The sequence below is a fragment of the Myotis daubentonii genome, chromosome 7 (assembly GCF_963259705.1).
Source record: "Myotis daubentonii chromosome 7, mMyoDau2.1, whole genome shotgun sequence".
NCBI lineage: Eukaryota > Metazoa > Chordata > Mammalia > Chiroptera > Vespertilionidae > Myotis > Myotis daubentonii.
The window spans coordinates 12,048,194-12,075,441 of NC_081846.1; the positions used below are offsets into that span (position 1 = coordinate 12,048,194).

Consider the following 27,248-nt stretch of genomic DNA (forward strand, 5'->3'; position numbering starts at 1 on the left):
ACCTAAGGCTTGAGACCCCTGGCTTTACTCTTAAACATTTAATCCACATGCCATTTTAACAAGTCCTGAAATGCTTTTTTTCTTTCCCTTTTTAGTGCAGGACAAAAATTTTAAAGGAAAGGGTAAATCTACTGGTGTATGGCATATGGAGGTCAAGATCTTACATAGATTTTCAGCATTAGGCAGAACAAATGGGCTGCGAGATTACCAAGAAAACAAATTCAGAGCAGTAACCTTTGAAAACTGAGAACTGCCAAATTGCTGGCAAGATGAAAACAGGGTCGCATTTGAGAAATTATGCAGTGTTGTGCTTCTTGGAGAAATGTACAGCACGGAGGAGTATCTGTGTTCTCCTCTGAAACTCTATTTTTAATGTTCATCATGACACCAATGGAAGCAAATCTGACTCCATGTAGAACATGCAGTAATTGTGGTAGTGGTGGTGGTGGGGGGGGGGGCTGAATGGAAATAGCGGCTCCGGGGAACCAAGTTATTTTTGAAATATCAAACAGACACATTCAGCTTGGATGCTGAAGATCACTCCGCAGGGTGAGAAAAAGTCGAAAATTTACCCAGAAAAAGTCTGCAATCACAGCACACAGAGGGCTGTATTCTCAGCAGTGTGAAGGAAGGGGAGACTTGAGAGAAAATGTCTCTCTGCTTATCATAAAAACAGCAAAATTCCCAGCATATGCTGCTATTTTACTTTTTTATTTTGACAGACCATTTGTGACTAGTTATGGGTGGGGTTGTTCTCACATGTATGTTTCAGCCAAGAGTGATGAATGCTCAGACTACGTTTCCTGACCTTACACGCATTTACTTCTCGTTTTTTCTCCCTCTTATGCCTTCTCTTACTATTTTCTATCAGATGAGGTTCCCAGGAAGCTCCGTATGGGATCACATCTGAGATGTAGAGTAATTATATTTAGATATAAAATTGACCCATGTCTGAAGTGTGTTTCCTTATTTTCTTTATTTGTTTTTACATACACAAGAGAGCAAGCCAATGAGAATTTAAGAACCATAAGATCAATAAGGAAGCAAACTCATACTAATAAAAATGCAACTTCTATATCCATACTTTTTCTAGACGTTAAACAAATTACAATTATAGGCGTTTTTGTTTTGTTTTTCCATAGTTCAGTCAGTGAATCGGATCTTTGGGTCTATTTTATTTTCAGATTCATTTTTTCACTCACATATTATAAAGCTTATACATTTCTTATTTTTAATATCGATTTGATGTTCTGTGTTTTTAACACAACACAGCTTGTTTAGCTGTTTCCCTTTTATAGTGCATCTGAATTATCATCAAATTTTTACTATTATATACACCAATGATGCAAACATCTGTGTAAGATATCTCTTATTTGTTTATTTTTACAGTCATGTTTAAGGCATTTTCCCCAAACTGGAATTCCTAAATGAAAAGCAAACAAACTATGGTTCATAAGCTCCTATAAGCTGCTTTCAAATTATCTTATGGAACGAACACATCAGTCAATATGCTGTGCCAACAGCCATCGGAAGTGGTTGTGCTGTCTCATACCCCTTGTAAAATGGCGCTTACTCACATTTACTCATTTTGCTACCCTGAGAAATTTATTGGATGACTTTTCATTTGTTTTTCTCTAATTTCAAAAAAGGCTGCAATTTTTCATGTAGTTATTATAGGATTTATTTCTTCATATACTCTCTGTTTCTCTCTTTTAAACATTTACTAACCATGAGTTGTTGATTTTTGCTTAATCCCTTCACCCTCTCATCCAGCCCCCACAACACCCCTCCCCTCTGACAGCTGTCAGTCTGGTCTCTGTATCTGTGAGTCTGTCTCTATTTTGTTTGTTAGTTTATTTTGTTCAGTAGATTCCACATATAAAATTATATGGTGTTTGTCTTTCTCTGACTAGCTTATTTCACTTAGCATAATACTCTCCAGGTCCATCCAGGCCATTGCAAAAGTTAAGAGTTCCTTTTTTTATGGGCAACTAGTATTCCATTGTGTAAATGTGCCACAGATTTTTTATCCACTCATCTACTGATGGGCACTTGAAGGATAAGTGGTGATAGAAGGAAACTTGACTTTGGATGGTGAACACACAATACAATATACACATCATGTATTATAGAATTGTACACCTGATATCTACATAATTTTATTAACCAATTGGTTATCCCAATAAACTCAATAAAAATTTTAAAAAACATTTATTAACTTACGTGTTTATATGAAATTGTACATATTTTTGTAATAGAGACAGTAGAGGAGTTGGGAGCATGACTCTGGAGCCAAATTCCTGGATTTGAATTCACTCTCTGCAGTTTATTAGGTAGTACACTTCAGCCAGTTATTCATTCACCCTGTGCCTCAATGTTCTCATTTGTAGAGTGATGATACTAACAATACTCATCTGAGCTATGAAAATTAAATGGGGTATTATATGTAAAGTGCTTAAAACATCTAGCTATAGCTACTCTCATTAGTACCATAATGCCAGGAATAAGCAAAATCCAGCCTGCAATGCAGACTTCAAGTGGAATATTTAATGTATGCAAGCCATTTATGGCACACGATATACATTCAGGAATTGTTGTCACAATGCTAAAACTTTCTGATAAAATGTGAGAAAGACACTAACAAAAAACCTCATTTTTCACACATTATGAAAAATATTGAGGTGTTTGGAAGCCCCCGTCTGCTTGAAATGAGCTTTTTATTTGCCATTGTATATGCACAGCCAAAGCCTCTGGTTATCAAAAAGTGCATTGACAAGCAAATAGAATACACTCCACCAGTTGGTATTGACAGAATTCTGTCATTGCAAGTGCCTACTCCATTGATCTTGGATAATATTTTTCTCTGAGCAGTGAAGGAATAAGTACAAGCTGTCTCTTTGGCTTATACACGGTTTGTACCTCCATTTCTTTTTCCACTTCTTCCGTAGTTCTCAAATTTCCATAACTGCTTCTCACTACTTGTGTGATGCTGGGCATGGTGCTCTGAAAAAGTTAAATGAAAAGAAAGAGACATTTACCAATCATATTAGCAAAGATTCCAGGACAATATATTTTGAGGTCAGTAATGACTTCGTTCATCATGTTTCCCCCCTTCTGTGTCTCCCCTTTTGAATTTTAATTGATGTGTGTCATTGAGTGTAGATTGTCCTAAAACATTTGAATATATCTGTAGGCAATACCAAGTAGGCACACTCTTGGAGGGGCATCCCCAGCCCTCTGAAAGGCATACAAATAAAGTCAGCACATGATGGATGAGGTCAAACACAGACAAAAGTCACCTTGAAAGGTATGGCCCGGGCTAAGAGCAGAAAGATTAGGCCTTGACAATGGCTAATCAATTAGGTTAACATCGTCTAAGAAAGCATGTGTCGACATTGAAAATCAGGAAAATGAGTGTGAGGGGTAACATTTCAGAGTTCATGTTATCATCTGGGAGGAGGGGCCCATTCAGCAGATGGTGCAGGTGTATTCGATGCATCCCCACAGAGCAGAAGAGTATATTGGGATAAAAAAGGGGGCGTAAACCTGTTTCCAAATCCCAGTTCCACCACTTCCCAGGGATTTCAGGCAAGTTAATAATACCCTTCTGGGCTTGTTTTCTCATCTGTCAGTGGAGATGATGATACTAATAGTTACCTCATGGATAGTGAAATAAATGAATATATGAAAGCATTTAGAATGCTTCCTAACACATAAGGATTAGAGAAGTTGGTCATGAGTAAAACCTTTAGAATGTGTCATGGAAAATATTCGTTGATGTTAAGCTATTATTGTTTGATGCCATTAATCACAAATTATCATTGTGCTTTGATGACAGATTATCAAGTGCCTTCCCACATAGATCTACTTGGTGAGCCAGGATGAGCTGATCTAAGGCAATTGCCACTCTGTCTGATGAGGTGATTTGAGCTTTCATGGAAATTAATCTCTGATGCATATATCATTTGGCTACAATTTTGATTAGTATTACTCTCTCTGAGGAAATAACAAGATCTACTTTTTGGACCTGCAACCCTGAAAGCCAGTTAGATAGAGGTGAACCCATTAAGGTTCTCTCCCTTTGCAGGCTTCTGCCTGAGTGACAAGAAGACTACAGTAAGTCACAATCATATCTTCCAGGAAACTACTTGTAATAAAACCTGTTGAGTTTGCACAAGAAAGTTCTAACAGAGACACAAAAAGGTTATTTAATTGGTGAGCACATGCACCCCTTAGGCCAACACTTCAAGACTATGAAAGTCTCAGGCTGCACAATAACTTTGAACCTGAGAATAAACATTCAGGATGATGTGCAGCCAAAGTGCTTTCCCATTAGCATCAGCTGGGACTCACGGAATTGCTTCTTCCAGCAAAGATGTGGCCTCCACAGAAATGTATAATGCTATTTTTCTACTAATAGTATTTAAACAATTTTTTTGTTATTGTTGTATCATTCCTTACATCCACGGAGTGGCAATAATTTGACAAGCCTGGCGGTATAAACATCCACCAAGCACCCCGTGGGTTGCAAGGAGTCCTACAAAAGGTCACTGAATCTGCTGGAGACCTGCTGGAACTGTGAGGCCAGCTTATACTGAAACTTTTGCTAGGGATCCCCACTGGGCAGATATGTTTTCCATGGTCTTATTAGTTTAAAATGTAATACTTTTTCAGCATGTATTGTTTTGACAACAAGCTCCCATTAGGAAAGTGAAGTAAAAACCTCGCCTCTTGCTTCAAACTATAAGACTTTTACAGAATGGGATTGTTTGAACCAAATGCCAAGATCATGATGCTGGAGCTGAGTGAGAGCTGCTGGCTGAGCTCCAGGGAAAGAGCTGAATGGCAACCTTGCTCCTCAGTCCCAGAGAACAGGCCCATTTACGAGTCATTAAAATCAATTAGCATCAGCTCGAGGAGCTGAGGATGCTGTCATGACCCAGAGGGCCAGGGTGCTGTTCTCATCACATCCACAGTAAGACCTGGAATGCTTCCTAGTCCTTGAAGAGAAACAATAGGTCCCCTACTGAACCTTTCTTCTCTCTCACTAAACATTCAGTTCATTCCTCATTCCTCTCAAGAGAGGCTTTGGGTTCCATCAGCATCTCGATATGATTCACCCAGGAGATGCTTTCAGAGGGCCAGGTCCTCTGTAGGTTTTAATGCTAAAATATAACCTACCTATCCACCTCAAGTATTAAGCTCTCTTGGGCCCAGCCAAGAACATAGAAGAGCTCCTCTGGATTCTTAGACCAAGACTAGAGCCCCAGACCCAGAATATATGGTATCTTGTTGACCTCAGGATCCAAAGGAAGAGGCCTGATCACAGACACTTACCCAGGAAAGCTGTCAGGTTACTACCTTTCTGTGTCAGCTCCAGGAGGTCTTCAGAAAGGAAACTTTGTGCTGTTTGACCAGCTTTGACAAAACAGTCAAAATTTGCCATGAATTTGTCACTCTTGGGACACTGCAAAGTCTTAAGAACACTTTTTGGAAAGCTGTCAAAATATAGAAGTTAAACTTAGAGAATAACACAAATAAGAAAGGAGTAATTCCTCGTTCCCCTCCAAGCCGTATTTTGGCAAAATTCTATTTGTTCTCTTATGGGAAGAGAAGGCTGTCAGACTTAAGGGGCCAAGCAAAGAAGAAACAGGGCATATTGAGTGAAAGAATTATTATAATCGAAGTTGAGTGCAAAATTACATTCTTCATAATTTTACACGTAAGTGAAAAATTCTGTCCATGCGTGGGAAGACAGAACTTTCCTCATGTCTGACATATCAGATACCAATAACCTTTCCAGCAGTAACCGGAGTAGAAAGTTGGAATAGTCTGAAAGCTTTTTTATTGTAGCGAAACTGAGGATGTGAAAAATGCATTGTCACTCCATTATGTTGGCATCTAGGTGTGAAGAAATTGATCAACACCCCTGGAAGTGTGACTGGAGACAACAAAGCATATAAATATGTTTTAGTTCTAAAAACGTTGACTGTGTGTGTGTATTATATGTATTTCAGAATTAAAATTTCATGATCTAAAATATTATCTTACAAAGTAAACATCAGCTAAATGAATCTAGGCACAACTTAATGAAAGTCACTATCTTATATGCATTTGTAGCATAAGCACAAAATGGGAGTCAGAAAAACATAAGACACTGATGCGTAAGCATTTTAACACCTCTTTTATAAAAAGTCACTGGTCGATGCAGTCTAACTATAAAATCTTTCAGCTATGAGAACTGATTACTAGAGTAGGAGACAGAACTCACAAATGAGCCAGTGGGAAGGGAGTACCAGAATCCGTAACTCAGCTCTGCTCTGCTGGGTACATGACCCTTTTATTAGGCACTAGAGGCCCGATGCACGAAATTCGTGCAAGGGCCTTGGCTCCTGCTGCTGCAGCGGCCACCTCTGATGCCGCTTTGTCCAGAAGGAAGGATGTCCAGAAGGATGCCCGGTCTAATTAGCATATTATGCTTTTATTATTATAGATGGTACAGCTGATGTTCTGATTGGTCCTGAATTATTTCTGTGTAAAAGTGAAGAGCATTTTCTGAGTCATCTCTATGCTCTCCCCGAGTTTAAACTATGACAAATGGCTTCTTGCAATTAAAGATGCAAAGATGGCTTGGTAATCAGAATGTAACAAGGATGTGCAGTTCTCTAGCCAGGCTAAACAGTCTTGAAGTCAGCATTCCTCAAAGTGGGGTTCCAGGTCACCAACTTTAGAATCCCCCGAAGGGTATCTTGTTTACAAACGGGATTCCTAAGTCTTATCCAAGACCTAATGAACCAGACTCTCCCAGACTGAGGACGGGAAGTAGGTCTTTGCAACAAGCCCTCCATGTGATGCCTCTACACACTAAATCCTACACACTGTCTTAAGAAACAACCCTTAAAGAAATTGCACCCACACTTGGGCTGCATTTGTCCTCTGTACAGGCATACCTCAGAGATATTGCAGGTTTGTTTTTAGACCACTTCAGTAAAGCAAGTATCACAATAAAGTGAGTCAGAATCCTTTTGCTGGTGGAGGAGGGTCTTGCCTTCAATTTGTAAAAAATGCAGTATCAGCGAAGCACAATAAATTGAGATGTGCCTGTAAATCAGTGGTTTGAAGCCCTGGCCACGCAATAGAATCACTTGGGAGGTTCAAAGACACACAACCATGACTGCATCCCATCCCCAGAATGTCTAATTTGGTTGATTTGAAGTGAGGCCCAAGCAGCAGTATGTTCCATATGTTGTTCTAATATATAACTAGGATTGAATGTGTACAGCAGTAGATTCACAATAGTCAAATGTAGAAAACAACTCACATGTCTATCAGCAAATAAAGATATAAACTAAATGTGGTATAGACGTACAATGAAATACTATCCAGCCATAAAAAGGAAAGAAATTCCAGTACATGCTACAAGCTGGATGATCCTTGGAAGCATTATGCTAAGTAAAATAAGCCAGACACAAAAGGGAAATGTTGCATGATCCCACAAAAATGAGATACCTAGAGTAGGCAAATGTATAGAGGCAGGAAGTAGAATAAATGTGACCGGGGGCTGGGGGTGGGGGAGATGGAGAGTTAGTGCTTACTGGTTACAGAGTTTCTGCTTGAGGTGATAGAAAAGTTTTAGAAATTTATAGTCTTCTTAGCACATTTCTTCATGTAGATATAACCTCTGCAAAAAAAAAAAGTGGGTGAGACATTGTAAATGGAGAGAACATTTTGAGTGTATATTGCCAATTACATTTAGCAAATAATAATAAAGACATCTGGGAGTGCAGTATTAATAGTAAAGTACCCTTTGGAGCTCTGTAAATAGACATTATAAAAATCTTAGTAATCTAACAAATTCTGTATAAGATCTCAGCCTGATTTTGTTATTGGCAAAGAAATTAAAAATGAGCATCAAATTTGTTCCTCTGTCTCTTTTCAGTAATGAACATATAATGTCGTCCTTGAGATAGTGAAATGAAGGAAGTCTTCAATTAAACCCTTGGTAACAACTGCAGAATATCCGTGCCACTTCAAATTCTTTTTTATAATTATAATTTTGATATTTTTCAAAGCACATTGTTAGTGCTCGATCACATGTAATATCTAGAGTCGATCACATGCCAGGTACTTCAGTTGTGGGACTGCAGGTTTTCTGTTCCACATGATCACTAATAATGGTGATACTGTTATTTCTAGAGGACTTTCCTGTACGAGTAGCTGAGAGAACTGTCTAGTTGAGCTGCACCTGTGACAGAGGTGCAGCGCCAATGCTGTGCGTAAGAGAAAGAAATCGTTCAAATGTATTCTGAAGAAAGACACTTTCTTCAAACCTTTACTTACCAATCTCACACACTCTCTGGCAAAACAAAATGAGCTCTGCGTCTCCTGGCATAAATGAAAAGCTTATTTTTAAATGCCATATGTTGCTACGATGCATGCTGTGTTTTTAACGATTATCGCACATGCAAGCAAAATGCTGTATTAGTTTTATATTCGTGTAATTCCTGATTATCACAAATACACACAACAAAAGACAGTGACAATGTTAGGGATTGCCAGAGCTACAAAGAATCTCAAAAAGTTCTCTAATCTGGCATCTCATCTTTACAGACTATTAAATTAAGTCATCCAAGGCAGACAGTAGCATTTCCTTTTCAATTTAATAAGTATTTATGGAGGTCCACAATGCGACCTATACTATAGAAGATAAATGTTAAAGAGCTTGATGTCATCCTATTCTTAAGGGATATACAATATTTTTTCAAAGAGATAGAAAATAAATAATAGCTTATTTATGTTGTGTCTATCTTAGAATGGCATACTGTGAAAGTTCTCAAATTTCAACATGCCTCAGAACCCCACATTGCTAAAACACAGGTAGCTGGGCCCCCACCTCCTATTTCTGATTCAGTAGGTCTAGAGTAGGGCCCAAAATTTTGCATTTTCAATGAGTTCCCAAGTTTTGCTGATGCAGCTGGCTCCTGACTATGCTCTGGGAACCACAGCAGTAAAACAGAGGTGTTAAAGATGCAGGCCCTGGAGTTCAAACGTAGAGTTTGAATCCTGACTGTATCATCTAGAACAAGCTACTTATTTTCACTGCCTCAGTTTACTCACCTGTAAAATGGGAACAGTAACAGTACTTACCTCAAGTGTTATTGTGGGGATTAAATGAGATAATGCTTGTAAAGCAATGGAATAGTGCCTGGCACATAGCAAACACACAGTAAGTGTTCATTATTGATGCTATTTCATATTAGTCTCTACATACCAATTCTCAGACCAGTACTGGTGTGTGAATATATATAAATGATAGTATAAAGGTACAGAATGTCTTTTCTTAGGAATAATTTTCTTTTACCTTAAGATAACATTCTACCTAATTTTAATGTTGAAATATATTAATGTGTATAAAAATAATAGTAATAGGAATTGGCATTTATCTTGAATATTAAGACCTCGGTAATACCATAACATGCTCCCCATTGTAATGTGGGGTTGAAATTGAATAAACAAATAGAGAGGAGTTAGGATTGAGAGTTTACCTAGAGGACTGTGAGAGTGTCATCCAGATTATAATACTTGGAGGCCCACAAATCTAAGAAAGGGGATGGGGAGTTCCTACCTCAATGACACTCATTTGTGGTAAGAGTAGCAGCTGTGGGAAGCGGGCAGGAGGTCAGTGTGCAAGAATGAGATGCACAAAATACAATGCTGGCTCCGTCTGACTAGGTATATGCCACAGAACAGGAGCTGAGATGTGCCTGGGTGGCCTCACTGTGGCATCACCGAATAGGTAGGTATACAGTGCAGCACGTCATCCCTGTTGCCATAGCAACTTTAAGGCAAATCTACCTGGGGACTTCACCTGAGAAGTCAGGGCCTAGAGCCCTACTCTCACCACCTGATTTATGATTTTTTCTAATAAAGGGTTCAATGAGGCAGAACTAACTTGAAAATTCATTCTATTCTGCCAGAGTGGGAATGTAGGTGATCTCCTGGGCTTAGGAGATAGGCGGTGTGAAAGTCAAATGCTTCTGACCAGGCTACCCTGGTCCATGTTCAATTAGCAGGAAAAATACACTTAAGCCGTGTGAAGCTCTCAGAGATAAAGTACAGTATTTCTGCAGATACTTTGACCTAATTGTGTTAGCCCTAATTAACCACATGCTCATGTCATTGGATGAGAAAGAACAATTCTAAGCAAAGATTTTAAAGAAACATTTTGTTAAAATCTATTCCAACCTCGTTAGGTAACGCTCAGGAATTGGAATCAGGAAGATGGTAGAATTCAGGAGAGGAGCAAGCGTTAGTGGTGTGTTTGGGGCCCACTAATAAGAAATAACCCACTCAACATCACTAAGCATCCCCTTTTGAGCATAAACATGGCTCCCCAAGTTAGCACGGCTAAGGGCCTGCTTCAAGGTAGACAGAACTCAGTAACTAAATGTCATGGAAAAGCACTGTCTTGGGGAATGGGAGAAAACATCGGCAAACCATAGATCTGACAACGGGTTATTGTTTAAAATATATAGGGAACTCCTACAACTCAAAAGCAAAAAAAGAAAACAAACCCAAATAACCCAGTTCAGAATGGGCAAAAGACTCAAACAGACACTTCTCCACCATATAAACGGCCAAAAGGTATATGAAAAGATGCTAATATCACTAATCATCAGAAATGAAACTCAAAGCTACATTACCTCATACCCGTCCATTGAGGAACCAACTGGGTGGGACACACTTCAAAACTGTCCCTTCAAAGAGCTGCTTTTTAATCCACTGTGGCAGCCAGGAGAATGTGCCTGGTAGACCAGGTTCTCAGGGAGCTAGTTGGCTGAGGGCCCAGGGCTGGGGCAGAGAAATTCCTGGCCACATTTATGCTGAGACCACTCCTCCCACGGGCTGCTCCCTCTAATAACCTGGTGTGGCGGGGATACGGAGGCGGACATGTTCCTGAGCCACGTGGACTCCTTTCTGGGAGACTTCAGCGTGAGGACTTCCTGACGGTGCTCCCACCATGTAGGATGCACCCACCAAATTCCTGGTCAGGGATTTCCTCAGGTCAGACTTGCCTCGGGGTCTCACCGTTCTCCCAGCTTTCCTGGCCCTCCCTCCGATGTCCTTTCACAGGGCATTTCCCTTCTTCATCCCCCCTTAGCATCTGCTTCTCTGATGACCCAAGGAAACACCGCCCCCACAGCCCACCCCTCCTTGGATAAGGGTCGCACATGGGGGCATTAACTGCCCAGCATTTTCAATGAGGCCCCGGCACTGGCTCCGTGTCTGAGGAGCAGCAGACCCCCGCAGGCCAGGAGATGCAGGAAATCTCCCAGGAGGGGACTGTCAGTGGCCCCTGGGTGAGCATATGGGCAAGGCATTCACAGTGACCATGTTTGCTCCAAGCGTTATGGTTTGGTTATCTGTGCAAGAGTGCACATGGGCTGTTGTGCTCTGTGAGTGTGACCAGGGGAAAGGAGGGCTTTAGGCAAGGACATTCCCAGGCATCTGTTGGGAAACATAAATATACTCCACGATTAGGGTGACTTTGCTTTTACCTTTTCCACTGTATCTGGAGGTTTATTTCATTTTCTTCCTGCTCCTTTTCTCATGACTTCCCAATTTGACTGGTGGTTATTGATGAAAATGGGAAATGCTTCAGGTTCAGAACATTTACATCTTCTGGTAACAAAAAAGATGTAAGAAGACTTTAAAGAGGAGCTCTTAGCAATGAGTCTAATAGGAGGCATTTAATAGTGTTAGTTTTCTTCCTATTCAGCCCCCCTGGGGACAAAGGACCATATGCATAATAGGTAAGGTACTGAGAGTCATATTCCTTGTGTGGTCATAAACAGGATCCAAATGATGTAATTATATGAAAGCACTGCTGTAAACGTAAAGGGCAAATAGATGTTAATTTGAGATCTTTGCAACTCATTATTGCACTGGTTCAGATGGACCATGGGTCAAGGCAAATTCTCAGAAGCAGGACACCCGCAAAGAGGAAAATTTTCCTAGAACATGGTTAGTATATAATATAACATAATATTTTCTTTGAAGTGGGTGTTTCACTCGATTACCTTACTTTAAACACAACTTAAAACTCCTTTATGATATTCAGACAATAAAAGCAATTTTTAGCTATCGAGAAAACATTCCATTCCATATGTCAGACAACATACCATTGGTTGTAATTCCAGCATCCCTGAATGTTCTACATTTATTTGTAATTTAATAGAATCAATCTTCTGCCTTTGGGATATTATAGTACAATTTCATGTGTACCATTAAAAATATAGTTGATATATTCTACAGCCTGACTAGCTGCAAATGTAGAGAAATTATTGATGCTGCATGATCAAATGAAGAAACATGAAACCTTAAGAAAAATGAAAAATCTAATTTAAAAGAATGGAAAAGGCAGAGATAAAATCAGGACAGAGACTGATCCAGCACCATGCACTAATATATCTTTTTTACTTTTTCTTCTTAAACTGAACAAAAGAGGTAGGTCAGAATTTGCATTGGTGGGAATCACTCAGATCAAGAGATAGGAAGAAGGAGATACATATATTATCTGGTCAATTTTACCAGCTACAGTTCAATTCCTCAATGGTTCATCTGTCTTTTCTGAGCCATATTTGAACAAAGGTGACCCTCAGAACTCGTTACAAGATCTTGTTATTTGAAAAACATTTTATTTTTATATTTTCTTGAGACAGCCTCAAAGATTAATGTCTAAAATAAACACAGCTGTTGAAAAATTTTAAAGATACAATCAGAAAAGTAATTCAACATGTCCCCAATGCTTTTAACTCCAGCGATGAAATTCTAATCTGTAACAAACTTAGAAAAAAGCAGCAACAGTACTCTTATGTTTTCATTCCTCCTTCTGTATGTCTTTCAGCTAACAACTTTAGTTTAAATTTCGCCCAAGGCAGATTAAATTAAACTTCACTAGAATTCTGTAGGCATTTTCCTTCTCCCCTAACCATTCTAAGGAATATAGTTGGCACAAATTAAACTATTAAAGATGTCTCAGAGTACATAACCCATGGACACAGACAATAGTGTGGTGAAAGTCTGGGAGGGTGGGTGTGGGGTGGGTGGGGTCAATGGGGAAAAAACAACTAAGGGAACATCTGTAATACATTCAACAATAAAGATACATTTTTTTAAGTGTGTCTCAGATTTATCAGAATAATGCAATGCTATTTAAGCAAGGACAAAAAAGGGGCTTGGGAATGCTTAAGTCAGAGTCAGTTCTATTCGAGGCTCTACTATTCATTTTTTTAAAAATCATTTGATCTTTGACCTTTCTTAGCCTCTACTGAGAAATGAGAGGGTTTAACTATCCCTGAATTCTAACATACCATGTTCATATACCTTTAGTTTGTCTTATAATTGCTAATTCTCTGTGTCATCACTAGACTCTTCTGTTCTTACATTTACTGGTAGCCCAATACACAGCTCATAGTAGGTACTCAATTAATGTTTGTTGAATAATTACATGCAAGTAAATATAAGTCTCTCTCATTTTCTCTCCCCTCAAAGATGTGTTCAGTGAGAATATATGTTCACTAACTAAATATGATAACTTGTCTAACTGATTGTCATGGATGCCTGGCATGCCTGAGACCTCAGGAAACATCAGGATAATCCTATATAATAAAAGCCTAATATGCAAATCGACCAAACAGTGGAATGACCAGTCGCTATGATGTACACTGACCACCAGAGGGTAGCTCCTGCATTGAGCTGCCTCCAGGTGGTCAGTGTGCTCCCACAGAGGGAGTGCCGCTCAGTCAGAAGCTGGGCTTATGGCTGGCAAACACAGCAGTGTGACAGGAGCCTCTCACACCTCTGCTGCAGGTGGGCAGTAAGGAGTGAGGAGTCCTGGACTGTGAGAGCACCAGACTGCAAGAAGGATGTCTGACTGCTGGCTTAGGCCCAATCCCCAATACACAACTCATAGTAGGTACTCAATTAATATTTATTGAATAATTACATGTAAATAAATATAATTCTCTTTCATTTTCTCTCACCCCCAAAGCGGGATTGGGTCTAAAGTGGCAGTCGAACATCCCCTGAGGGGTCCCCGAGAAGGCACAGGCTGGGTTGAGGGCTCCCCTCCCCCAGTGCACAAATCTCATGCACCGGGCCTCTAGTATGAAATAAAAGGCATGTCTGGGTATCTGGGTATCTCCTTACATGGGCAACAAATTTAAGGGATAAATCCTTAAATAACATGGGAATTGCATGCTTTTGTTTCTTACTAAGTGTAAATCCACAACTCTTTAAGAATTTGAAGACCTAAATCACTCCATTGAATTTATCAAATATTTAGAAAGAGTACCATGCTCCCTAGGAAAAGACTGTTCAGTGCTATGTCTTGCATATATAATTTGACATCTTGTTGCAACATCAGAGTGTTGTGCTAAGCCACCACATGCTCTTTTGGAATAATAAATGATGATAGGATTGAGCACCTCAGACAAATTTTCAAGTTTTATAAATATTTATGAAAACGAAGTCCACAAAAGTTTATATCCTAAACTGGGAAAGAAATGCTGGCCCTATGCTAAATTAAAATATTTGACCATATTTGGGGGGCACTAGTTATGTATAATTTTTGTCTTTAAAAATGAATGCGGTAGCTTCACATAAGGTATTACAAGGTGATAAAAATTCTATTGGAATTATCCCACCTAAATCTAGGGGAGTAAAACTATTCTGTATGATACTGTCATGGTAGATATGTGACATTTTGCATTTGGCTAAACCCTTAGGTTGAACCCTAATGTAAACACAAAAGGTGAACCCTGATGTAAACTATGGACTTTAGTTCATGATAATCAATAATGGCTCATCAATTGTAACAAATGTACTACATTAACATAATCTAATAACATCAACACTAATAAAAGAGAAAAATGGTAATTGGCGTACAAGCTACCCTTTTCATTGGCTAATCAGGGCTATATGCAAATTAACTGCCAACAAGATGGCGGTTAATTTGCATATGTAGGCACAATGCAGGGAGGCGAAAGGGAAAGCAGGAAGAAGCCCCCTGCCACTGACAGTGATCAGAAACCCAGGGGGGAGCTAAGAGCTGGGGGGCAGGGCAAAGGCGGCCCTGGGGCCGCCTTTGCCCTGCCCCCCAGCCATGATCAGAGAATCAGGTGCCTTTTCCGCTCTGGCCAGTGATAGCAGGAAGTAGGGGTGGAGCCTGCGATGGGAGCTGGGCATGGTTGAAGCTGGCAGTCCTGGGAGCTAGGGGTCCTTTGCCTGGGCCTAAAGCGAAGCCCACGATCGTGGGGCTGCTGCAGCTGCGGGTCCCCGCTGCCCGGGCCGGACGCCTTAGCCAGAGGCGTCAGGCCTGGGCAAGGGGCCGATCCTGCGATTTGAGGGTGATGGGGGTCAACGCCTGAGGGCTCCCAGTATGTGAGAGGGGGCAGGCTGGGCTGAGGGACACTCCCCCCCCACACACCCCCAGTGCACGAATTTCGTGCACCGGGCCCCTAGTAACATAATAAAAGGCTAAGTGACCCACTGGCAATTTAAAAAGAAATGTTGACTCACTGGCATTAATTGTGCGCCTGTGTTCTTGAAGCTGAAGTATTAGCATGATCTGCAAAAGGAGAGGTTGCTCTGATTCCAAGAATTGACTTGTCCCCATCTGACACTGGCTTCCCATTTAAATTAATTTGAAGACAGTTTCCCATGATGCCAGCATTTGTGATGACTATTAATCAATCACAAGGACAAACTCTAGACAGAGTAGCAATATTCCTACCTAAACCCGTTTTTGGACATGGTCAGTTAGATGTTGCTTTCTCTCGAGTTCAAAGAGAGTGTGATGTTAAAGTTGTAAATACTTCATCATAAGGGAAATTAGTCATGCACTCTGAAAGTGTTTTTATTCTTAGTGTGGTATACAGGGAGATATTAGAATAAGTTTAACCAATTTATCAGTCATTGTTTTTCTCAATGTTGTTTTCATATCATGTCTTTGTTGTTGTTATATCATGTTGTTATTTATTAATCAGTTTATATATTATTTTCATATACATTTTACTAATTTTCTTTCATCTCTGACACTTCTATTAGAGAGAAAGGGTAAATAGTAATATTAAAATATTTCTTCTAATTAATTTATTTTCAATGTGCACGAACCCGTGCACTGGGCCACTAGTATGTTAATAATAATGGAAACTGAGTGATGGATAGAGGGAGTAGGTGGGAACTTTCTCTGTACTATCTACTCAGTTTTCTGTATACCTAAAACTGCTCTACAAAGAAAACCTATTAATTAAAAAAAAACACACAACTATTGAAGCTATTCCACCTAAAGCCATTCTCTCAGCAAATTTCTATATCAGCAATGAGCAAAATGGTTCATTTATATCATGAATGGTGATTATGCCCAAAGATAATGATGATTGTAGATGAAGTATTTGTACATGACAAGTTCTTTACTGGCTCCAAACCCTGGATATAGAATACAAAGAGTCTTTATAAAGACCTACATTAATCTTTAAGGAGTGGCTTTCTCATTTGGTACCTTACACTTAGCTCTGTCAAATTCTGCATAGCCAAAGAATAGATTCAGAAGAAGATGTCCACTGTTCCGATAATGTAAAACAAACAGAACAGGTATCATAATAATACAGCAAAATGTCAGAGCACAGAAGAGCTAGAGGGAACCAGGGATATGATCCAGGTTAGCCCCCTCTTCTTAGGTAAGAAAAAAACGAGATACAAATAGAAGGCCCTGTGACATGAAAGGCCTATGGAAAAGAATTATTCTGGTCAAATTATAGGAATACATGAGCTATTTCCCGAGCAACAGATTAATATTTAACCTGTGATCACTGTGAAGTTTATAGGCAATTGCATTTCCATTTTCATTTGGCTGCAAGAAAGTTCAGCACCAGATTTGTGGCCCGTTTCCAGCAGGTTTATAGGTTAAATCTTACTCCTGCCTAATCTTGCTTTCTGACTCATCTATGAAATTTTTTGACTTATTGCTCTCTTGCTGTATTGAATGTGAGACAGATGACCTTAAACAGTCCCTCTCCTGGCTCACTCTCTAATTCCCTTCCCTTCAATTGGGGAGAAATATGTGGATTAGAAGAAAACATTTCAAAAATGGTGATCCAAGGGAGATTGTTTTAGAATGGTGCCATGCATCTTACATGACCCAGAGGGAGGTTCACCTGGCCCCGCCACCAGGAATTAGATATTGTAAGGGGTGTTATTATCTCATAAGGAATGAGATCAGAGTGATGCTAATTATGCAATAGTCATTCCTCCTGAAAGTAAACAAGTGTGCATGTACCCCCAGGTGACGCACAGGATGCTTATGGGTATAGATACAAAACACTATAATTTTTATTGAGCTTTACAATATCAAAAATCAAAATCGAGACTGAGGTATCCTGTTACCTGTTTTCCTCACTTTACTGAAAATACAGTAATTTGCATTTTCAAAGTTCCTTTTGAATATGAACTAACCTTTACAATACCTCAGGACACAGAAACTGTTATCTCCATTTTACAGTTGGAGAAGCTCTATTTTACAGATGCAGACACTAAGACCTCACACATCTGAGTTCCTCAAGAAGGTAGAATTGGGGGCCCAGTCAGAAATGTGGCTTTTGTACTGCCACGTTGACGGGGAGGCTGTTATACTGGTAAAGCACTGTGAAACATTTTTGTGTATTTCCAGCTACTTGACAAATGGAAATTAAAGTAATAGCTCTTGCATGCTTTGTAATATCCAAACTTACAGGCCATGACCTAACAGTTAAAAAATAATGCTACCACCAGATTTATGAAGCCTTTCTCCAAACTATGGAAATAGAGTTTGTATTCCAACGCAGGTGAAAGTGCTCGACTGTCTTCTATGCAAGACCAATTTTAAGGGGGTCACGTGGCCATTAGGGGATTGACAGAGGCCTGCCAGCCCTCCTGGTTTTCATACGCTGTCTCTTACTCATTTGCGGCTCTGCATTTATGTGGTAACAGATCATCAGGCACTCATGACAATATTTGGCAGTTCACAGTTCACAGAGGCACTGTGCTCTGAGTGATGGGGTTTACAATATCTACATGGCTATGATTATAAAACTGTGCATGGGCCAGGGAAAGAAAATAACCCAACAGATTATATTTCAATGCACCCATTAGAGGATCAGCGTGAGACACCATCAGCAGTGAAGGAATTCATCAACTTTGTAGGCACCCAAGCAGTGTTAAAAGCTTTAACTTTACTAGAAATATAACAAGTAATAAAAACAGACAAGACCTGAAATGGTCTAATGGGCCTAGCACAAATGTGGCGGGAGATTAACAGCACTAAATTCTCAGGCGTGGAAACTTTCCCCCAACATTTGGTAAGCAGGTCCTTGAACTTCAGGGCCTTCGGTACAAATCTTCCTGTCAGCAGAAATGGGATCCTAGATGGTCAAACTGTCTTGGCTTTGCATAGCCACATGGAGCTGATATTCTTAAAAACTGTTTAAGTTCTTACCTTACTGCATTTCACCTTAACGCACTGCCGTACATCTTTTTCAATCCATTTGTCACTGTTTTATCTACCTATTGATGAAAATATCTGTGTTCGTACAGATCACACTCAGATCTAGGAGCATCTATTGGGGCCTCCGAGAGTATTTATTTTACTTTATTACAACATGTTGGAGACATACGGAATGATATAAAAACAATGTAATAAATTCCATCTCACTCACTATCCAACTAAAACATTATATTGTCAATACATTTGAAGCCCTCTCTAAACTCTTTCTCAGATGCATTCTACCCTTTACTCTCAGCCATAACCGTGGGGCTGAATTTGGGATTTATCATTCCTAATGCCCAGTTAATGTGCCGATAGTGAACAGCTCGTGTATAGACACTCTATATACTAAATGTGTATCTGTTAGCAATATTTACTACTATTTTGCCTATTATTAAGATTTATAGAAATAGAATCATTTACGTGTACTATAGGTATACTTCTGCAACTTGCTTTTTTTTGTTCAACATTATTTTTGTAAGATGCATCCATGTTGATACCTGTGGATTGAGTTCATTCATTGTCATTACTATATAACTTTGTACAGCGATACCATAATTTATTTATCCATTCCCCTAAAGATGTTTTCTATTAAACAGCTTGTGAATATTATATAAGCTACAAGCAAATTTCTGTCATTTTCAGTGTGCACTAATGTTATTGAAGAAATCATCATATGAATATTGGTGGGATGAGGTCCCTGAGGCAGATCCTGAAACATATGCACTGCCTGTTTTTGAATGTTTGTGGCTATGTCATTTTTTTTTGGGGGGGGACACAATCATATAATACCTGCATGATAAGAATTATTATTTTATTATTGTTATTATTATATTTTTTTCTGAAATAGGTAGCCTATGTGTCTAAGGCCAGTGGCATTGCCTTATTCTTCTAAGTATTCTTAATACCTAATTTAGTGTCTTAATTATATCCATAAACATTCATAAGTAATCTTCATTTGAGAACAGAATGGATGCTTTGTGGACACATTTCTATTGACCAAACATAACTATGGAGAGGGAAACCTAGAGAATCAACTTTAACAAGTACAAAAGCATGACATATAGGATAGATCAAAGACCGAGAGAAAAAGAATGCCGGTGAGTCCCATATGTAATCTGAATCCAGAGTTTTTCTAATATTTCAAACATGGGCAATTATGTTATTTTTTAATACTTTTGTATTACAAAAACTAACAGTGCTACTGCAATCTGCCTTCTCTTAGGTGTTTAAAAGTTAAAATTTAGGGTTTATTTTCAAGTAGCAAGGGAATAGTATATGTAAAAAACATTGAAGCAGAGGCAGAGAATAATTCTAATTCACAATAAATAACTTAAACAAGAGTGGTACAACTGATGCATAGCTACATAGCCATAAATGATTCCTGTCCAACAAGTCACTCGTTTAAAATAAAATGCATTTTCAATCAATAGGTGAAGTGCTCATTATCTTACAATGCCTCTGGGAGGACAAAGGGAAAAACTGAAAGCAAAAATCAGCAACCCATGGCATATATGATTGCTGCTACAATCCTTCTTCCCACATTAAAAAAATAATAATAATAATTTATTTTCTTTTGTTTAAAGAATTTTTGATTATAAAAATAAGACATGGTAATTTTGGAAAATTTCAACTATCCAAAAAATTACAAGTAAGAAAATAAAATTTAATACTAATCTTATTTTTCAGATATAACCATCATTAATATTTTAACATATCTTCATTCTTTATCTATGCATATGTGTATACATTTTTAATAAAACATGAACATGTTACAGAAATTATCACCTTTTCAGCTTAGCAATATTTTATGCACATTTGTTGTCAGCATTATTCTTCTTTATCCTCATTTTTAATAGCTCCATGTTATTCCATCATGTGGATGGGCAATAATTAGTTACTATGCCTCTATTTTTGAACATTTGTTTCGAGTTTTTTACCCATATCAGCAATGATATAGTAAGCATTTTAATTATAAACCTTTGTATACATTCATGATTCATCTAGGATAAATTCTCAGAAATGTGATAGCTCAATCAAAAGCCACACACATAATATTTTTCTTATGTGCTGCCAAATTGCAGTCCAAAGAACTTGCACTGATTTTCACCTTGGCCACCACAGTTTGGGAATGCTCATTTTTTCAAACAATAATTTTAGTACATTGCTTTAGAGACCTCAAGTCTTCACTACTCCCTGTGTCTACACTACACCTTTTGCTATGTGACTTTGCCATGGCCTCCTGCTATGCCTGGGCATAATTCCCTGCTTCTGACTTTGACCGTGTGAACTTTCTCAATGGGATATTCACAGTCATGATGCATGGAGAGTCTTCAAAAGTGCTTTCCTGATTGGGCTTGCTCTCTTGCACCTTTGCCATCACCATGAGATGACACTGCCTAGGCTAGTCCACTGGTCTCAGGAAGAAGATAAGAGACAAGCACAGCAAAACCACCCTCCATTCAGCCACAGAGTGTGTGACTGAGTCCAGCAGAGACCAGAAAGTCTACTCAATTGAGTCCAGTTGAGATTAGCCAACACCCAGCTGATCTAAAGACTTGTGAAAAGTAACAAATTATTATAGTTAGCCCCTGATTTCTAGGGATAGCTTATTATGCAGCAATTGCTAACTGATATAGTTGCCAATGCGACTCTCCCCACAAACAACTAAAATTTAGATAGAAGTTTACAGATCACAAAGTATTTTCCTTATATACCCTTATTCACTATTAACATAATTTTATAGATCAGAAAATCAGAGTTCAGGAAGATAGTAATTTACTCAAGTGCTCCCAGTTATTAAGTGCCAGAGTCATGGTTCAGGTAGAAATCTTATGATCATGCCCTTTTCTCTATTTCAAACTTTTGTCTGTAAAGAACCAGATACTACATTATTTTAGATTTTGGAAACTGTACAGTCTCTTGTTGCAACAACTCTACCATTTTATCACAAAAGCAGTCATAGACAATACCTAAATGAACAGGTGTGGTTGCACTCCAATAAAACTTTATTTACAAAGACCATCTTGGCCACCCCACAGGAAATGTCTGGAAGTTGTACCTCAAGTCGATGGGTACAACTTCCCTTATCAGTGCTAATGCAGGTGCTGAAAGTTTTGCACCTTGGCTTCCAAAGCATACAGACTATTTATCTAAAAGTATATCTCTATATCTATGTCTATAGGTATAGATGTAGATACATACACATAAACATATGCCTAAATCCTGGTATATATATCTCAGTCCTATATCTATATTTATATCTATATTTATACATATATAGTTCAAGATTTTTCAGGTTCAGAAGTGACAGCGATTCATTTTGTTCAATTTCATTTGAAAACTGAAGCTACCAGAGAACCACACAAAACAACACACACACACACACACACACACACACACACACACACAGCTACTGGTAATATACCTCCTTGAAAGCAATCACAGGTCGAAGGCCTATTGCTGCAAAGGAGATGATGGTTGAAAAAATGTATAAACGGCTGCTGGTCAATCATGAAAATAGAAAATAACTGAGCAGAATCCATCAAAATAGGTGATGTGTGAAAATGAGAATTTCCTAACTTGGTTCACAAAGGGGCGATTTGAAATGAAAACCTATGAATGCATGAATGAATGAATGAGTGATTGAAGAGGTGCTCAGGGAGCTAATGTCAACCCAACTCGATCTCAGTAAAGGTTAATTGAGACAAGGCAGCTGTCTCATCCGCTGGGGGTGCCGCTCATATTGAGAGACTTGGCAGCAATGATATTCTGCACAGTTTTAAAGGGATCAGAACCATTTTCAGTGATCTTTGGGTTTAGAAGAGCAAAGCTGTAGGACTACATTGTGTAGAAAGGAACAAGGGGCTATGCTGAATTTTAGGATTGAGCCTGGTCTCTTTTATTTACTAGTTGTGTGTTTTTAAGGGAGTTTTTAGCTCCTACCTTAGGCTTTACTCAAGAACATGTGAAATGAACATAAGAATAGATGCTGCCTCATAGAATTCTTTTGCAGATTAAATGAGGCGATTCACTTACTATGCTTAGCTCCATCCCTGGCCATATGAAGAAATTGATAAATTATTAGCTATACAGTGCTGGGTGCTAAGGATAAAACAGGAACTCTGCCCTTGAGAATCTCAGACAGAATCTAGTGGGAGACACACACCCATAAACAGGCCACAACAATAAAGTGTGAGCCATACCATAACAAAAACGTTTATGAGAAATCCTGGGAAGCGGGGGGGGGGGGGGGGGGGGGTTGGAGAGAGAATGACAAATCTTCTGTATTGATAGTTAGAGGTTCTGTGTGCACGAATTTGTGCACATTGAAAGGAAATTAATTAGAAGAGAGAGAGAATTGTGAATGCTGTTGAGTCAATCTATCTATATATATATAAAAAGAGGTAATACACAAATTAGGCCAGGACGCCATAACAGGTCACAACCAGACAGGAGGAGGTTGCGTGGGCAGGTGAGGCCTGGAGTGGAGACGGAGACAGACACAGGAGGGTCTGCTTGAGCTAGTGCGGCAGCTCCATGGCCTGGAGCGGACACAGGCACGGGGGGCGGGGGGGCAGGGGAGGCTGGGGGCTGGCTGAGCTGCCATACTGGCTGGGGCAGCCCTGGAGTGAACACAGGCAGGGGGGTAGGGGGGACCTAGGGCGGAGGTACAGGTTATAGTCTGGATCCCCACTGGGGGGCTGTGCAGGAGGCAGCTGATCAATAGTTCTCTCTCATCATTGATGTTTCTATCTCTCTCTCCCTCTCCCTTCCTCTCCGAAATAAATAAAAATAATATTAAAAAAACAAAGAATCACAAGTGAGTGGAAGGAGAAGGCCCACCGCCCCTCACCAGATGTGCTATTGTCAGAGTACTGCTGGGGGAAGTCAACTTCCCTAAGGTAGAATGAAGAACAGGCCTCAGAGTCGTTCTACCAAGGGAAGGTGGGCTGGCTATTCATGCACCAACTTGTGAAATTATTTTTTAAATTAAAAAAATTTTTGAAATTGAAATACATTTGACATGGAACACTGTGTAAATGTAAAGTTGACTTCATAATTTACATATTATAATACAATTATCATTGTAGTGATAGCACCTCTATCACATAATTATCATTTTTGTTGTTGTGGGAATCAAGATCCAGTCTCTTAGCAAGTTTAATGATACAATACAACATTGTTATCTATATTCAGTAGGCTGCGCATGAGGTCCCTATCACATGTTTGTCTACTAGGTGGACCATTAAATAACAGCTCGTCTATTCCGCCACTTTCCAGTCGCTGGTAACCACCATTGTACTGTTTTTATGGATTTGGCTTTTGTAGACTCCACATTGAAATGATATTGTACAGTATTTACCTCTCTATGATTTATCTCATTTAGCATAATGTCCTCAAGATCTATCCATGTTGTGAACTGCAGGATTTCCTTTGTTCTCATGGCCAAATAAAATTCTATTATACACACACATATATGCATATATATATATATATATATATATATATATATATATATATACACATACATATATATATGTATATATAATCACATTTTCTTTACCCATTTATCCACTGACAGGCAGTTACAACATTTCCCTATCTTTAATCCCTATTGTGAATACCGCTGCAATAAACATGGGAGTGCATATATCTCTCTGACAGGTTGTTTCCATTTCTTTTGGCTATATACCCAGAAGGGAAATTGCTGGATCACATGGTGAACTTCATTGATTGAAAGTTGTCCCTGAAGATGATAAAACACTCAGCTCTTCCAGGCTGCCCCACTCACAGGCTGAGTAAGCTCCGCTGGTTCTGGAAAGAGCTGCATGGCACAGAGCATGAGACCATGGGCACTGAGGCAGGAAGCCATCTTTGTGTAGAAAATGCCCACAGCTACAGGTGATATTGCAGATCCAGGTGACACTTGGAGATATGAGGCAGGGCATCAACAGTGTCTGCTGCTGCACGCTCAAAGCCTCTTATTTATTTACTAGTAGCCTGGTGCACAAATTCGTGCACATTGAAAGGGAATTAATTAGAAGAGATATTTTAATATCACTATTCACCCTTTCTCTATAAAGAAGTGTCAACCAAATTCACAATCCACAATGACAGATGGAAACACATGCGTGCTACTGGTGCCAGTGAGAGCTTTATATGTATTGCGCATGCGCGAGTCAACTTAGCCTTTTATAGATATAGAATAATTAGACCTGATTTAGCTAAACTTTTTCCATCCCAGTGAAGCACCCCAACTTCTCTTTCAGGTAATTGTCAGCAACACAGCAATAAATATCAACACAAAGCAGATTATTATTGTAGATCACGCAGGGGGAACAAAGGGTAAACTACTTAAGTGCAACAGTGTTTGACTATACTGTATTTCACACAGTGAGAAAACCTGAAGTCATTTTCAAGGTCCACCATTTATTCCTTCTTTTCAGTCAGGTCAAGTTTCTAAGCTTTCTAAATCTCCATTTTCCGGCTAATGAAAATAGGATTCCACCAAGTCTCCTATCTACCTACTCCAGGACTTCTGTGAGGAAAAAATGAGATGAGGCATGGGAAAACACTTCACAGATGTTTGGTTAAAGTGTAAAATGTTTCCACCTGTGTTCCTGGGCTGAAGAAACTGCAAGGAGACTAGTCACTAGGGAGAGGAAGCTGGGCATTGCTCCGTGACATCATTACCCAGATGGACACTTAGCATATTAGCCTTTTATATATATACTAGAGGCCTGGTGCACAAAAATTTGTGAACTCGGTGGGGACGGGGATCCCTAAGCCCGGCCTGTGCCCGCTCGCAGTCTGGGACCCCTCAGGGGATGACCACCTGCTGGCTTAGGCCTGCTCTCCGGGGGATTGGGCCTAAGATGGCAATCAGACATCTCTCTGGCAGCCTGGCAGCCCTCGGGGGATGTTTACTTGCCAGCGGGGAGCAGGCCTAAACTGCAGTAGGACATCCTTAGCGCTGCTGAGGAGGCAGGAGAGGCTCCCACCACCACAGCTGTACTGGCAGCCATCAGCCTGGCTTGTGGCTGAGCAGAGCTTCTCCCATGTAAGAGCGCCCTGACCACCAGAGGGCAGCTCCTGCATTGAGCGTCTGCCCCCTGGTGGTCAGTGTGTGTCATAGTGACCAGTCATTCCCAGTCCTTCTGCTGTTAGGGTCAGTTTGCATATTACCCTGTTACTATATAGGATAGAGGCCTGGTGCACGGGTGGGGGCCAGCTGGTTTGCCCTGAAAGGTGTCCCAGATCAGGGTGAGGGTCCCGTTTGGTTGCCTGGCCATCCTGGATGAGAGGATGATGGCTGTTTGCAGCTGGTCATGCCCCCTTCAGGGTGGGGGTCCCCACTGGGGTGCCTGGCCAGTCTGGGTGAGGGGCTGAGGGCCATTTTCAGGCTGGCGGGTGACTGAAGCTCCCAACCTCTCTTTTTTTTCTTTTTCTTTTTTTTTATTCTGGGATTTGTTTACCTTCTATGGCTGTCACTGGATCTGAGAGCTGGCTTTAGCTCTGAGGCTTGGCTCCAGCTCTGAGACCTTGGCTGCTGAAAGCAGGTATCTAGGCTTTGTTTGGCTTCTATAATTGAAACACTGTTGCAGCTCCAACTCTGAGGCCGGCTGGCTGAAAGCAGGTTTCTGGGGATTGTTTAGCTTCTATAATTGCAACATAGTTGCTTAGAGTGCAGCTCAGAGGCCGGCAGCGGCAGGCGGGGAACCTTGGCTTCCTCCATCACTGGAGCAAGCAAGCCTCCTGTTCACTTCAGCTGCCTGGCTGCCGGCCGCCATCTTGGTTGGCAGTTAATTTGCATATTGCCCTGATTAGCCACTGGGAAGCGTGTCGGAGGTAAGGTTAATTACCATGTTTGTCTATTATTAGATAGGATATTATTTTTGCCTATATATTAGAAACAAAAATAGAATGTATAAAGAAGAATTTACAAATGACAATTAAATGTGGAGCATAATCTTTGATTAGAACCAAGATTTTTAAAATGCCACTATAAAGGATATTAGGATGGTTTAAATGAAATAAATTAAATATTGTCAACCTATTAAGTAACATTATTGCATCAATATTCAATTTCTTGGGTATGATAATGATATTTTGCCTATTTAGAAGATGATCCTTGTTCTTAGGAGATACATGCTGAAGTATTTATGGGTAAAGTGAAGTGATGTCTTCAACTTTCAATTGTTTCTGAAAAAAATGAAACACACATCATATGGAAAGCAAGAGATAAAGTAAATGTGGCAAATTTTAACAATTGGTGAGTCTGGGTTAGGGTATTCAAGGGTTTACCCTATGCTCTTCTTTAATAAATTGTATGTTGTCTTCACAATTTTTTTCAAAATAGAGTAAGGAAAGTTGTAAACAGCAGAATGTGTTTCCTAGAGGTGCTGTGAGGATGAGAGCTCCTGGGAGAGCAATGTGCAGTGTGGCTGAGAGCAGACTTGGTCCAGGTTGCCTGAACTCAACCTCAGACTCTCCCAGTAGCTAGCTGGGTAATCTTAGGCAAGGGATTGGGGTGCCTAAGATTCCTCACCTGCCATCCAGGACTAATAAAAATACCTTCTTGATGAGATTGTTGTGAGGATCATATAGGATAATGCATATACAGCACTGAGAACAGTGTCTGGCATATGGTAAATACTTAACC

General features: G+C 39.8%; 1 long non-coding RNA gene across 1 annotated transcript in view; it reads right to left on the reverse strand.

Annotated features, from left to right (window-relative positions):
- Positions 1-974: 974 nt before the first annotated feature.
- The window catches only part of LOC132238151 (uncharacterized), a 44,039-nt gene continuing 17,765 nt past the window's right edge, over positions 975-27,248 (reverse strand). Inside the window, exons 2-5 of the long non-coding RNA XR_009453736.1 lie at positions 11,559-11,682; positions 7,596-7,681; positions 5,338-5,498; positions 975-3,003 (exon numbers count right to left, since the gene is read on the reverse strand). This is a non-coding gene — a long non-coding RNA (uncharacterized LOC132238151). The remainder of the gene's footprint in view (positions 3,004-5,337; positions 5,499-7,595; positions 7,682-11,558; positions 11,683-27,248) is intronic.